The sequence below is a fragment of the Nycticebus coucang genome, unplaced genomic scaffold (assembly GCF_027406575.1).
Source record: "Nycticebus coucang isolate mNycCou1 unplaced genomic scaffold, mNycCou1.pri scaffold_71, whole genome shotgun sequence".
Taxonomy (NCBI): domain Eukaryota; kingdom Metazoa; phylum Chordata; class Mammalia; order Primates; family Lorisidae; genus Nycticebus; species Nycticebus coucang.
In genome coordinates, this window is record NW_026515576.1 from 471,636 (window position 1) to 487,254 (window position 15,619).

The 15,619-nt window shown below is 46.4% G+C and overlaps 1 non-coding gene across 1 annotated transcript; it reads right to left on the minus strand.

Moving 5' to 3' along the window:
- Positions 1-13,528: 13,528 nt before the first annotated feature.
- LOC128579250 (small nucleolar RNA SNORA70) lies at positions 13,529-13,662 on the minus strand. Its single transcript, XR_008378107.1, has one exon. It is a non-coding gene; the product is annotated as a small nucleolar RNA SNORA70 (small nucleolar RNA).
- Between the last annotated feature and the right edge of the window lie 1,957 nt (positions 13,663-15,619).

Genomic DNA, 15,619 nt, shown 5'->3' on the forward strand with positions numbered 1-15,619 from the left:
TTCCAATTTAATTTTTTATACAGCTTGAACCTGAGGGTTACAATGCATACATTTGAAAATAAAATGACATCTTTTCACATAACTTATTTTGATCAGCAAAAAACAACTTTATGTACCTGACCATCAACTTCCATGCAAATGAAGAATCAAAATTGCAAACTAATATATCAATATTCCCAATGTTGATTATTACTGAGGGTTCGATTTCTGACTATTTATCTTCCAAAGTTAAAATTTGTTCTCAGAATTTTGTTTTTAAAAACCTGCCTTTTGGAAGTGCTTTTACTTCTTAAGGGTGATGGCAACGTAAATTGTGAAAACAATGTGTAAGACATCAAAGATAGTGTAAAAATACATACGGATACATAAATATGATAAATATTTCACTTTTTTCTGATTCCAAAAGCAGATAGCTAGCCATCTTTCTTAAATTGTATCAAAAATCTCCAAAGAGCATCTAGGTAACTGGAATATACAGAACCACTCTATAAGAAAGAGATAAATTGGAAGTAGGGCTTCTGTCACAAACATGATGACTATAAAGCATTCTCTGGAAACATTCCTATTTTGGAAGTGGTGACAGAAACGCAGGTATATTTCTTATTGTTTTATGATTTTATAACAGCTATTATGATTTTATAACCCTAAATTCTAATACATCAAAACTAAAGTTATTAACATTTCACTTAAGATCATTCAGCATCCTCAGCTTTTAAAGAAATATAGTAAACACCTTAAAACAATGAAAATAGTGTTAACAAACTATACTCTACATTAGTATTTGACCGCAAATTTTGGTCTTCTTAACAGGTGATGGGCAAAATCCCAACCATAGAACACTCTTCAGAAAAGTTGGCATGACACTCATTTTCAGTCTTCTCCCAGAGGATGGGCATGACAGTGGGGTTCTTGGGCCTGGGCATGTGGTTGTAGTATAAAGCAGGAAAGGGGAAATGACTGGACAGGGCTCTTGGAGGGAAAATAACTAAGTTGCAACCTGAAAGTATGGTTCATTAAGGTAGGTTTTGTGACTTAGAGTATGAGTGAGGTAGCCCCCAGTGAGGTCTCATAAGTGGAGGGTAATACTCCCTCATCCCTTGTAGAATTTCATTGTTTGAAAATTATCTTGAAGTTAAGCTTTATCTTGGAGACCAGGGTGTGTGCTGCCTTTGCCATTTTCTTTCTGCCATTTCTCAGTCAATGTCTCATTTCCAGTCCTCTCTGGCAGTTTGGCCCCTAAGAGCTTGGTGGCAAAAGACTGTTAGCATGGCAGAGCCAGAGGTGAGCTATTTCCCACCATGAAGGCAAAGCTCTTAGAGCAGGCAGGACACCCAGGCCTGCTGTCTGCTGCCTCCTACCCCACCTCCCTGGGGGCCTCATGGGGCCATTGTCTGCCTCTCTGAGATTATATGTGAGTGGCCTTGTCCTGTGTTATTTGTGCGAGTCTCATGCCTATGAATGTTTGAGGAAGAATTGAATTGTATGAGTGTTGGCATGTTGGGAGTGCCAGGCTTAACTGCTTCAAGTTTATGGGCACCCAGCTCTCTACCGGGAGGTATTTACTCCCCTCCTCCCCACCCCTACCCTCCAGGTCTGCCAGCCCTTAAAGGCAAAAACCTTTTGAAATTCAGGGGCAGCACTTGCAGCCATACAGTGGTTGTAATGTCCACCCCTTCAGTTAGCTGGGTCCTAGAAAACTTGAAGCAGTTAAGTCCCAACATGGCGCCACTCATACAATTCAATTTCTCCTCAAACATAGGCAGGAGCATCAGACAAGTAACAGGACAAGGCCTCGTACATATCATCTTGGAGAGGCAGACAATGGCCCCATGAGGCCACCAAGGAGGTTGGGGTAGGAGGCAGCTGACCGCAGGCGTGGGTGTCCTGCCTGCTGTAAGAGCTTTGCCCTCTCAGAGGGAAGTGGCTGACCCCTGGCTCTGCCATGCTAACAGTCCTTTGCCAGCAAGCTTTTAGGGGCCAGCTGGCAGAGAGGTTGGGACATGAGGCATTGACTCAGAATAGATAGGAGGAAAATGGCAAAGGCAGCATACACTGTGATGAAATCCTACAAGGGACAAAGCAGCAGGAAATGGAGAAAGAGTCCCCTAAGGCAGTGGTTCTCAACCTGTGCGTCATGACCCACAAGAACTGTATTAAAGGGCCACGGCATCAGGAAGGTTGAGAACCACTGCCCTAAGGGAACTCAGGGAAGAGAGCCACTTCTGATAACCAAGCCAAGTAAGGAAATGTTTTAGAAAGAAGAAGTCTTTCCCAATCCTATCAAATGCACAGACATCCAAGTGGGCTGCACCTTATAGCTGCCAGCAAAGACGGCTGTCAGGGCAAAGGTAGGCATGGAGGCCACCCGAGTAAGGTTACACACTAAGCAAGAATTAGGGAAGTGAGTGAACTGAATGTACAGAATGTTCTGCAGCCTCACCAGTGAGATTGTCTAAGTAAAGGTCCCTGGCTCTGCCCTGCTGTAACCAGCCTTCCCTTCCCACAAGGCAGGTACTAACTTGAAGGGTAAAAGCCTCTTCCTAATAGGTTCCATGGTCCAGATTTGGGAAAGATGCTGGGGGACCAGAGTCAAGGGACAAAGGCAACTTGTTAGAGGTGAGCCTCCTTCTGATATGCAGTTGCCGCCGAGCACCTGTATCCTTGGACCCTGCATTAATGGGAAATGCAGGGGCTGGAGACATGACAAGCCCACCTCCAACAAAGCCTTGGGTGGGTGTTGAGGACGCTCCAACAGAGATGCTGCTGCCCGATGAGCCCACTCCAGTGCTGGCGGTGTTCTGATGGAAGGTGGCACTGGAGGTGGCTCCACATGGAGGTTTCTTGACAGGCGGGCTGGGCACCTTGAAGACCTCACCTGTCAGGATGGGTGTGTCCGGCCTTGAGGTGGATCCAGGTACAGGTTTCTTGGCAGGCGGGCTGGGCACCTGAAAGACTTCGCTTGTCAGGATGGGTGTGCCCAGCCTTGAGGTGGCTCAAGGTGCAGGTTTTTTGGCAGGTGGGCTGGGCACCTTGAAGACCTCGCTTGTTGGGATGGGTGTGCCTGGCCTTGAGATGGCTTCACCTGTACGTTTCTTGACAGGCGGGCTGGGCACTTTGAAGACCTCGCTTGTCGGGATGGGGTGTGCCCGGCCTTGAATTGGCTCCAGGTGCAGGTTTCTTGATAGGCGGGCTGGGCACCTTGAAGAGCTCACTTGTCGGGATGGGTGTGCCCAGGCTTGAGGTGGCTCCGCCTGCTGGTTTCTTGGCAGGCGGGCTGGGCACCTGAAAGACCTCGCTTGTCGGGATGGGTGTGCCTGGCCTTAAGATGGCTCCAGGTGCAGGTTTCTTGGCAGGCGGGCTGAGCACCTTGAAGACCTCACTTGTCAGGATGGGAGTGCCCAGGCTTGAGGTGGCTCCGCCTGCAGGTTTCTTGACAGGCGGGCTGGGCACCTTGAAGACCTCGCTTGTCAGGTTGGGTAAGCTTTTTCTGATGTAAGCTCCCCCCATAGCTGGTGGCCTTTTCTGATGTAAGCTCCCCCCATAGCTGGTGGTAGTGCTTGTGGTCCCATTCTGTGCTGCTCCGATGCTAAACTCTCCTGATGTGGATCTAGAGCCTGGGGTAGCCACACTGATTCCCAAGGGCCTGCTGCGAGCTGGAACTGCTGAGGCTGCCAATGTGTAGGAGCCAAGCACTGAGCCACTGGTCCCACTGCTGGTGGTTTGGGTTGCAGCTGTCAAGCCAGAGGTGGTGGCTGTGTGGTCTGGGGTATCCTCACTCTTCTCAACGTCTTGACTGGCAGGTGGGACTGCCAATGTCGCCAAGGAGAAGGCACGTGACACTGATCTACGGCGCCTACTTCTGGTGGTTTTGGTTGTAGTTGCAGAGGCAGGGATGGTGGGATGGTGGCTGCAGCAGAGCTGTCACCTGAGGTATCCTCACTCATCTCAACGTCTTCACTGGCAGGTGGGGCAGCTGATGTCCCCAGTGGGAAGGGACCAGACATTGAACTAATGGGGCCTCTGATGCTGGTTTGGGTTGTGGCTCTAAAGCTGGGGGTGGAGGCTCTAGCAAGGGAGAAAACAGCCGTGGTGGTAGAAAAGGCTGGCTGAGTGCCAGCAGGTGTCCCCAAGGCAGAGGATATGGTTAGCAAACCTCCAGAAGCTAAATGAGCAGCAGTGCCAAAGCCTGGCTGGAGTGAGGTTGTTTTTGGCTTTTTAGCTCGGGCCAGGGCTGCAGAGTTTCCATATGCCAGAGTGCGGTTCACACTGCTCAGGGGAGATGAGGAAGGCACAGCAGGAGCCACAGAAGATGGAGGGTTAGAAGGTGGGGTGCTCAGCTTTCCAGACTGAAATCCTTGCATGGCACTGGCAGATGGGCCAGATAGGGCTTGGGATTTGGTAAACGTCTCCGCTGTAAAAGCTACAGGTGACCTGGTATCAGTGTCTGGTGGGTCCACCTCTATCATCTTGACTGTGGAAATTAAGTCTGTAGTGGTGTCTGGAAGGGGCCCTGACTGTGAAAAGCCCATCCCAGCCAGAAGGCTGAGTGTTGTTGCAGACAGATGGTCCTCAGTGGTTCCCAATCTAGCAGATTCTGGGAAGGGTGGGAGGCCTGGGGGATTCTGCCTTTCCATCCAGCTATCCAGCAGTGGATTAGTGCTTGGGGCTGGGAGGGAGGCCATGGAGGATGCAGTCTCTGAAGGAGATGGGGTCAAAGTAAATGCAGGCTGCATAGTAGCTGGGGTTTCAGGGAGGCAGGTGGAGGCAGCTTCATTCGTGTCTGCCAAAAGCTTGTTAAACAAATTGAATGAAGCTTTCTTTTCTAAGTCCAGGTCTTTAGCAGTGACTGAATAGTCAAGCTCGGGAGGTGGAGGCAATGTTAGAGGTTCCCCCCGCCTACAATGCAGCAGCTGAAACTTCTCTTTTCACGGCCCAGAGCTGGGAGGTGTAGATGGGGAACTCCAGGAGTTTTGTTCCTTCCGCATGGTTGTTTCTGCAGGCTTCTCTCCCTGGGACTCCTTGTCTGTGACAGGTGGAGTTGAGGAATTGGAATGATGACACAGCTCCTCTCCTATTATTTTCTTTGCTGGCCTCTGTTGTGTCTGGGAGCGGGATAAGGAGGGTGAGGAACTGGGCCCGCTTCTCTTCTGGAGCCCTGAGAAGCCTCAGGTAGAGCTGTAGGAGCTGGTAATGGCATTGCGTCTAGGGACGGGGATGCCACATGTGTACGTGCTGGCCAAGGAGCTCGCAGAAGATGTACACGATCTCTTATTCAAGGGGTCCTCTGAGCTCTGTGAATCGGGACCTTTCTTCAGACACTCAGGCTTAGGCACCAAAGGAGCGGGGACTCCTTTGGCCACCAGGGGCTCAAGGGCTGAATGTCCAGTCCCACTTCTGTTATGGCAACTTCTTCTCTTTTCCTGGCCATCAGCAAATATTTGGTCTTCTCCCCTCAGTGTCTTTTTCATCCTGTCTTTGAGGGCACTCGGGACAGTCTCCTTGGCACTTGGGTCTGGGACGTGATGTGATGGTGAGGACAGTGCTGAGCTGATCACCTGCTCTGGTCCTACAGAGCGAGTCCATTTTCTGTCAGGAGGGGGGATCCTCACAGTCCCCAGGCGGCCCACCCACCTGAAATCACAAACAGGTAGCAGGGTCTTCTTGTTGGGGCAGCCATCCCAGGACACCCTGGAAAGTACCCCCACATGGAAATACCTATTCTGTGGAAGTGGATCCCATCTTGGAGGTACCATCACGTACCGTTTTGAGGACATCCCACAGTCCCCGTGGCAAGGCCTCCTGGAGGCCGGGAGCAGAGGAGTGGGGAGCAAAGAGTAAACATGCCAGAGAGGATAGGTCAACCAGTCGGGAGGTGAGGTCCGGGCAGGTGGGCGGTCCCACCTCTCCTGTGGGTCCCTGCCATCCTGAGCTGGCGCAGGCTGCTGTGGGCCAGATTTGTCCAGGTAACTGCCCATGAGGGCAGTTCAGCAGAGTCAGGTTCTTCGAATAGGATCCGCTACTCTGGGAGGTTTGTGTTGACTACAGACTTTACCAAGGTGAAGGGATCAGTTTTCGCTGACATTCTGTGTTCTGAGCAGCGCGCTCAGCACTCCAGGTTCTAAGTTCCAGCATCAGGAGCCTCTGTGACCAGCCTGACCTGAGCACCTACTGGCAGCACCAGGTATAGCAGTAGGGCAGGAGGTAGAACAGAAGTGGAGGAGAAACATCCTGGAGGGCCCTGACACTCGCTCTCGGCCTGTATATATGCAGTGTTGTCCATCTTTTCCACAAATGTTTTTGGTGTTGACAGCATGGGTACTACAAGAGGGCATACACACTACTCGGCCTATGATGAAATTAATGGCCTGATTCTTCTCCATTGTCGTATCCACCATCTCAGCTATGCAACTTTGCACTGCCCTACTACTCAGCACGTGGGTGTAATTTTCCAACCCCGAGTTCAGCATGTGTCTGGCTTTGGTCAATAGGAAATCAGCCAAAATGCAAGCGATTTTGCATTTTGGTCAATAGGAAATCAGCCAAATGCAAGTGAAGGTACGATTTGGCCTGCTGACCTTGACTTTCTGTCATTCCTGGGAAGGCATATGGGGTCCAGCCATCTAGTCTGTGTAGGATGAGAGATTTGTGACACTGAGCTGCCCTAGCCAAGGCTAGATGACAACAATCTCCTAGCCATCCTGCTGATGCACAAGAAATCTTCATTGTTCAATATCCCTGTATTCTGTGGTTATTTTTTATGCAGCTATAGCTAACTGTCACATATTCTAATTAGTTACAAACCCACAGAAAGACCTTGTAGTAGACATTGTCCAGGGACACGATGCATTCCTCAGAGCACTAATGGGAAACTGGATAAAAGTAAAGTTCAATTTTGAGGAGAATTAATTGAGGAAGTTTTAATTCTTATCATTGGCTTTTTAAAGGACTAAGACACCATTATCCAGAGAACATCTGAATTGTTATTGTACTGAAACAAGACAGGAGCCGGAATCAAAACATGTGTATCAGTGTCAAACAGGAACAATGGAGAAGGATGCAGAGCTGGGTGTCCACCTATAATGTCATAATTTCAATATACCAGAGGTAAAGGGGACATCCTAAAGGCTTCTGGGAATGTGTAAGTGGGAGAGATAAGAATTCGATTGCCTTGTGCCTCTCACCAGGAAAGCCAAATTCTGGAATATAGCAGAGCAATTATTTCAAACTTGATTCTTTTTCTTTAACCAGTTTCTGATTTATTCCCAGCTATATCAGCAGTCAAATGAAATCACAAAATAAAAATCTGTTTGTTGTGAGGACTCTGAAGCTTTCCTACCACAGATGTTCACAAAAAAAACAAAAAAAAAACACAACAACATATTTCCAAGTATATAATCCAGCCAAGGGCTTCCTTACTCTTTGCAGAAGCTACCTAGGAGTGCAAAGGCAGATTTGTAAATTATGTTCTCTGCTCCCTGCCCTTTTTCTTCCTAACATTGGCTCCATCTTTATCTTCAGCAAGGGAACTCGCACCACCCATACAGAAACCAAAGTCTACAAGTCTGAGATCCATCCAAACCACCTCAAGCAGGCTTTTTCTGCCTGGCCCTCAGCTCTCCCGAGAACTGTGATCTGCCTGAGGAGGTAGAAGCCAGAGAATAGACCTGCACATGCTCTGCGAGTGGCTTAGGGGCCAGGTGGACAGGGAATTCTTTTTTTTTTTTTTTTTTCTTTTTTTTTTTTTTTTTTTTTTTTTTTTTGTAGAGACAGAGTCTCACTTTATGGCCCTCGGTAGAGTGCCATGGCCTCACACAGCTCACAGCAACCTCCAACTCCTGGGCTTACGCGATTCTCTTGCCTCAGCCTCCCGAGTAGCTGGGACTACAGGCGCCCGCCACAACGCCCGGCTATTTTTTTTTTTTGTTGTTGCAGTTTGGCCGGGGCTGGGCCTGAACCCGCCACCCTCGGCATATGGGGCTGGCGCCCTACTCACTGAGCCACAGGCGCCGCCCTGGACAGGGAATTCTTGATTGTCCTGACCACAGTCCATAGTCTTGAAGGAGAGGAGATGAAGTCTGGGTAGGTCCCATAGACTCTTCACTGCCTTGGAAGGGGATAAAGAAAAGCCAAAGCAGGACCTTATCACATCTGAGATGCACAGTAGAGGCCCAGTTGCCCAAATATTGGGGTGGAACTAAGGCTAACCACATGAAAACTGAATCCAAAAGCAAGACCTAGAACACAATAAGGAAACATGGAACAGACAAATATATCACGGACAAGAATAGACCCATATGTAAGGGAGCTTAGCATATGATAATTAAAACAATGTTGACTAAAATTATCATGTATTGAAAGCTGAGTATGTATGATATTCTCATGGATTTCAGTTCATTTATGAGAAAACTAAGGCTCAAGTAAAATTTATAGTTCACAGGACAGTGCCATAACCATACTTCTATGTGCTGCTCTAGCGTCTGCTAAAGGTAACCATATTTCATAGGATGGAAGCAGTGGCTCAAGCTTGTAATCCTAGCACTCTGGGTGTCGAGGCAGCAAGATCACTTGAATTCAGGAGTTCAAGTCCAGCCTGAGCAAGAACAAGACCCTGTCTCTACGGAAAATAGAAAAATTATCAGAGCAGGTATTCTGGATGCTGAGGCAGTAGGATCACTTGAGTCCAGGAGTTTGAGATTGCTGTGAGATAGGCTGATAACATGGCACTCTAGCCTGGGAAAGAGAATGACACTCTGTCTAAAATAAATCACTGAATCAAAGCATAAATAAATAAATATTTGAAATTAGTGGTGACTGGATGAACTTTCAGTAAATAATGTTGGAAAAACCTTGTCTCACATTTTTTCAGGTAACCTGGTTTCTATAGCCTCAGTGGTTTCACACCATAAGAGATCATTTCTCTCTCTCCGAAACCTAAATGGGTGTTTTGTTCCTGATTGGCAGTGATTTGGGGATCACAGTTTCTTCTATTGTAGCCCCACCTTTAAAACTGGCTTTCCTAGGTACATGGTCATCTGCACCAGGCACAAGGGGAAAGATTAGTGAGGATGGTGGTGAGAGGTTTTTATGGGTCAGGCCTAAATGGAATTCCCACTTTCTACCCACATTCCATTGGCTGGAGCTCAGTCTCCTGGTCACAGTGAACTGTGGAATAGGCTCAGAAAGGTGAACGTCTGTACCCCGAGGAAAAAGGAGAAAAGTTTCATCAAACATTTCTATCTGTTTGGTAATAAAATTTTAAAATGGAGAGGAGGGGCAAGATTGTGGCCAACTAACAGCTTCCTTGCAACCAGGCATGGTGAGTCTGGGGAGACAAGATTCCAGGCATCTCTGACTTGTGGGATATAACCATAAACATCCCTTTGAGGACACAAGGAGTCAGCGAGAGACTTCTGGACCCCAGGAGGAGGTCAAAAGCAGTGTAAAACTGGCAAGTGGTTGCATGTGTTCATTCGGTCTAATCCTACTCTCAGCTGTAAGTAAAGCGGCAGTGAGATTGCAAACTGGAAAGGCCTTACCTGTGAGCTGCTTTGGTTTTTTTGGAATTGGCACTCAATTGAACTACCTTGGGAGAATTTGGACAAGAGTGTGGAGGACTTGAGTATTGTCTGGGGCCCCAGACTGAGCTAATAGTGTTCATCCATGGACCACACAGAGCCATTGTGAGAAAAGTACCCTGTCAAGTTCTGCCCTCAGGGTCGCAGAGCAAGGATCAGGTGGGAGCTTGTAATATTGTGACTGAGCAGCCTAAAGGTGGGAACTGAGATCCCTTGCAGCCTTAGCCCTCGGAGGCACTAACAGCATAGCCAGTAAGAAATGACCAGGCTTTGGATATATTTTTAAAGCCAGGCCTCTAGTGGTGTTAATGAGTCACCCCTGGATTCACAAACCACCAGAAAATCCAACCAACTCTCTAAGGAGTGATCTCCTTTAGCACATCTGCCAGACAGATGAGTGGTAAAGTTAGAAATATAGTGAGACTCTGTCTCAAAAAAAAAAAAAAAAAGAAAGAAAGAAAGAAAAGGAAGAAATACTTAACCAGAGAAAGAAGAGCAGCAATCTTCATATATTTTTTAAACCTTCCACATAATTGGCTGAAAGCTTGATTGTTTCTTTCTTTCTTTCTCTTTTTTTTTTTTTTTTTTTTTTTTTTTTTTGAGACAGGGTCTCACTATGTTGCTCTTGGTAGAGTCCTGTGGCATCACAGCTCACAGCAACCTCTAACTCTTGGGCTCAAGCAAGTCCCTTGCCTTAGCCTCCTGAGTAGTTGGGGCTACAGGCAGCTTCCACAACATCTGGCTATTTTTTTGATGCAGTTGTCATTGTTGTCCCCCTGCCCCCTGCGTGGGGTTCAAACCCGCCAGCCTGGGTGTATGTGGCTGGTGGTGTAACCACTGTGCTACAGGTGCTGAGCCAAAGCTTGATTCTTTCAAAGGAAACATGCCATTTTCATTAGCACTCAAAAGCTCCTATTGTGCAGTGTTCTGCAAGTGTTTCTTTTTATCTCTTCTACCAAGTGAGTCAAAGGGACATGACATCCTACTTATTGCATCTATACTGTAAATTTTTGTATCACTTATATATTCTCTTATATTCTTCCTTAGTAATTTCTTGCATATTAGTCTTGGCATAGAAATAAAATTACTGACCTATGGGCAGGGATCATACCATTCGTGTCTTTCCTGTCTATTCCTAGACCTAGGAGAATGAGGTCAATAATGATCATTGCTGTGTCCTCAGACATGAAGAAGCACTCAGCACAAACTCAACACTTGGTTTCTCACTTGATCTCTCTTTCTCTCTCTCACACCCATACTCCTAATGAACAATTAAAATATAAATTGCACAAAACTCAAACTCACTTTCATCTTTTCTAAAACATAGCCTATGAGGTAGTGCTGTTATTCAGAAAAACAAGTACAACTGAGTGAGTAACTCTATAGTTTGGAGCACACGAGAGGTTCTGGACTGAATTGGTGAATTTTGGAAGTATAGATTCTACCTTCTTTAGAAATAATTTCTCCTGCAAAAAAAACTCATTTGTAAAGGCAAGCATTACCTTTGGTAGGTAAATTTTAGCTATAAAAAATATTGATTGCTTATGAAGTAAGACAGAGTCTGTCACACTTACAGTGACCAGGGCTATAAACAATGGCATCAACTTCTTCCAGCCAGGTTCCCTAAGCCGCCACATAACAGGACCCCACGGTGATAGCAGGCTCTGTGCTGGTAGCCTGGACTAGCTTCACTCACCTCAGTGAATTTCTTTTTCTGCACATATTCAGTGGTGACAGCATCAAAATACTAAGCCTAGCCATAATTGAGGCCGTAAATCTTTCCTTTCTTCTTAATCTTGACATCTCTTTCCACCAAGACAAATTCACCAAGAGCCTAGGAGGGTGAACAGAGACAGAAGGAACAAGGGAGGAGCAGGAAACAGCAGCCAACAGCACACTGCACAGCGCCCAGGGCGTTAGGGGGTGAAGCCTGCTGCAGGAACCCGCGTTTCCTCTGGTCATTATGGAACTGGCCCAGGGGTGTTTTCATGAAACAGTCAGAAGAGACAGTGATAATTTGGAGCCTACACAGAGAGCTCAAGCAGTCACAACATGAGAAGCAAAATAATTCAAAGGAAAGTGGCCCAGTGTCTCCTTTCTTTCCTTTGCCCCTTCCACTGGCAGTGAGGCCCCTCACCTACAAGGACTCTGACCATACATATGTCCCAGTTCGTCATCCCAAGATTAAGGTTTTCAGGAGAATTTGGGCCATCAGCAATGAGAGGAAGAAGTTGCATCGATGCATGAAGGATACTTGTTGACCATTAAATTGTGGGCCAGCTATGTTGTTTAATGATTCAGTTTTGGAAACCACTAAATCTCTGTATATCAACACTCTTACTTGGGGGGAAAAATTCCTTCAGTCAGAGACTGGGTTCACGGGGCATAAGGACCAAGTTAGTAAAATCTAAAGGCATCCTCAGACTTATTAATAAAATTGAACCAAGTGCCCTGCAGTCCCAGAGCGTCATGTGGTCAACACCTGCAGGGCATTGCTCCAGCACCCCTTTATCTACTTCTGGTGGTAGCAGCCCCAAAGGATGTGGTCAGCTAGCTGCAGAAATCACCTTAAACTCTGGTGACTCTCTAAGTCCCCAGGAGGAACATCAGGGCAAGGGGCCCTGATCTATTTTGATGACTGTCAAAGACTAAGAAAATGAGAAACTCCATTTGTCCCAGCCTTCCCTGGAGTCTCCTCTGATAGTTCACAGCTGGCAGCCAGAGCAAAAGGTTCACAAGGGACACTGAAGATACTTCCAGAATGGAAGAAGGCAAGGCCACTCTGATCATGTCTGAAATAAGACAATGATGAGGACACTCAACAATCACAAAAATCACTAAACATTCCTCTCTCTGCCTAACATCAGTGATGACGGCTCCTTCACCAATGAATCTCTACTCTCACTTTCATCTTGCCTCCTAGATAAAAAGTATTAAGACATCTAATTATTAATTGCAACCACTTCCAAGTCACATCCAATCCAGAAGAGATCCTCTCTTCCTAAAATCCTTGAAATCACCAAGACAACACCCAGGTGTTGAATAAGCCCATGCAGACTCCTTCTTAGCACAGTGCCCCTGGTTCCTCTGGGGGCATCCCCCTGGCCCAGTGAGCCCAGCTTCTCTTTATTATAAGTTTGCTCTTGATGGTCTTTGGTTCATGAGCTTTGTTAACGTGCTGTGGGCTTCTATTGCTTTGGAGCAGTTCAGCACTGATTTCAGTTCTGAGAAGCACCCTGACTTCCACTGAAGAATTAGCTCTTTTCATGGATGCCAGTCTAGGAAGACTCATGTATGGGCCTCCTCTAGGCCAAGGTCAGACATTAGCTTGAAAATTAGATACTCATTGGCATTTGAAACCCGAGTGAGAAACAGAACTTGTGGTGGTTTCCAGACCAGACTGGCCAGGCTGTGAGACCACTCCTGAGCTCCCTGTTTTGGGGCCCTCCAGACCTGTCCATGTACAGCAGCCTAAATATCCAACATGCCAATTATTTGAGCAGGGTCAATTTCTCTCTTCCTTTTCTTGGACAGGAACTAGGATTTATTATTGGTAGGCACAAATGACAGGCAACACAGTAGAAGTCCTCGTGAGTGCAAGGCTCACCACTTGTCCAGGGCTATGACTTGGAATGTATTTGACCCCACAGATATCTGGGATGACCTGCTTCTCAGCCATCATGTCTTCAAATTTATCAAATTTAGATGTAAACTCAGTAAAACCCCACTTCCTGGAGATGTGAAGTAGAGGCCAGAGAACTTGAACTTGGCCCTGCAAAGGGCCTCAGTCACATGTTCCTTATTCTGTAGTTTGGTGCAGAGGGACATGATTACTTGACCAGTGTGAACCCTGGCCACAGTGCCGTGGGACTTTCCAAAGGTACCACACATACCTGTCTGGACCCTAGATTGTGGACAGCACAAGTTCTAACACATGAACATGTATTGGAAAGGAATGTCTCCGAAGTCCCTTAGAGGAACCTATAAAGCAACAGGCTGTATACACTACCAAGGAGGCTGCTGTTTGCAGCCATTGCACACCAGGCCTCCATGAAGAAAGGAGCATGGTTGGCTTAATTAGCTGCAGTTCTCTCTTGCTTTTCACCAAAGAGCATTGAGGATCATCTAAACAGTGGTAGTCACCAGTCCGTCTGCATGGAGGAGCACTTTCTGCATCAGTTTGGGGCACAAAGGGCCGGTTTATCCACCCCTGGGCCTGCGTGTGGGAACTGTCAGGCTCCTGGAACATTGTTTCTGGATTGTGGGGTGGCAATGATGCCTTACTACACTCTGGAAAATATGTCTCTTGGTGACCACCAACAACCACTGATGATTAACGTGGCTCTCACACACTTCGGTAAGAGGCACCAGATCCTTGTCACTACAAAGCAGTATCTCCCTTTTGTAACGAGCACCTTGATACTGAGTCTCTCCTTCGTGGGGAGCTTGGTTAACAGTAGGTGGTCCCTCTGCCCTCACAGCACGTGTGTTCTGAGATCATCAAGTTATGAGCCCTGCAAGCCCATAGGTCAGACAGGTTCTGTGCACCCCACCAAGGATCTGTATCCTGTGTGATGCTGCTCATTAGCTGCTGGCCACCCTCCATGGTCTCTCTCTGTGACAACTGCCATAAGCTACCTCAGCTTGACATCAGCATCCAAACAGGCCCTAAGCCTCGTACACTGGGTCTTTGCTGCAGTACCCTTGTAAGTACCAACATGATCCAGAGGGTTTTCAGGCTAATAAACAGATCAGAAAAGATTATGCTTTGGTTCATCTCTTTTTCTGTCACACAGACAAGCTCTGGTGCCCCTATGTGTCCAGACTGGGCCTATCATCATGACTGAGGGCAGGAAACAGAGGTTGTGTGCCTGTGACTCTTTGTGTTGGGTCCCTGAGTCAAAGGCACCTCCCACTGTCTTTAGCACTGCTCAAAAGATTCTGGAAATATTTTGTTTGCATTGCACATAGTGTGTTCCAAATTTAGGAACAGATTAAGCACAAAATAGCCTGAGGGTGACTCCTGACACCCAAGTCATCAGTTTGACGTTGGACAAGTTACTTACCCTCACTTTTTTTCATCTGAACATAGGAATAATAGTAGCGCCTGCCTCCCAGGGCTGCTGTAATATTTAAATGAATCATAGATTAAAAATTCCATAGAACATGTATCTACATTAATACCACTTATTAAAAACTATATAACTAAAAAAAGACTATATAACTGTCAGCTGTTGTTCTAGAACAATTGTTGGAAGACCACTTTATTGTCTGATCATAATATTTATAAACCATAAAATGTCTTTGAAAATAAGAGCAAATTGGGGCATCTGCAAACTGGCACAGCAATGTGTCTTGGTTTAGGTGTAAAATGATTTCTATTTGAAAGTTCATGGTGTCCATACTGCAAACTCCATTCTGTCAGTTAACTGTCCTGTTTTGAAATCTGCCAACTTGATTCATTTTACACGAATGTATTAACAGGCAAACTCTACGAAGGCTGAAAAGTTTGTGTGATCAGGGCTATATCACCACTACAGCAGTGGTGCTTTGTGAGATAGTGTAATAGATGGTAAATAAACATTTGTAAATCAGAATTAAATTAAGGACTGACCTTTCATGTGTGTAACCACAAGCGGCTTTGAAATGGCCTTCAGTCAAAATTATTTGACTTTTCACAAGACCTGACTATACTTGGCAAAGCATCCAGCATTTAAAGGTGAAATTCACAGGTCATTGTACAGATGCTGCTGCTCTAAACAATCCGTACTTCATGCTTCAGTCTGGACATAGATGGCGTTGTCATTCTTATATTATGGAGTTCCCATAAATTAAAAAGTTTGAATTCATTTTTGGAAAATAAACTCCTTAAGGACAGGGTCTGAGTTGATACATTAGACTCTATAGACCTCTCTATTCCAAAGTGCCCTCTCTTGGACAGAGGTTTTTCGCATTTCTGATAATGGTGTTGGCTCCCTAAACCAGGCCCTCTCCCTCCCAAAGCAAGTATAAAGAATGACCGGGAAATTATCCCAGGGGACTGG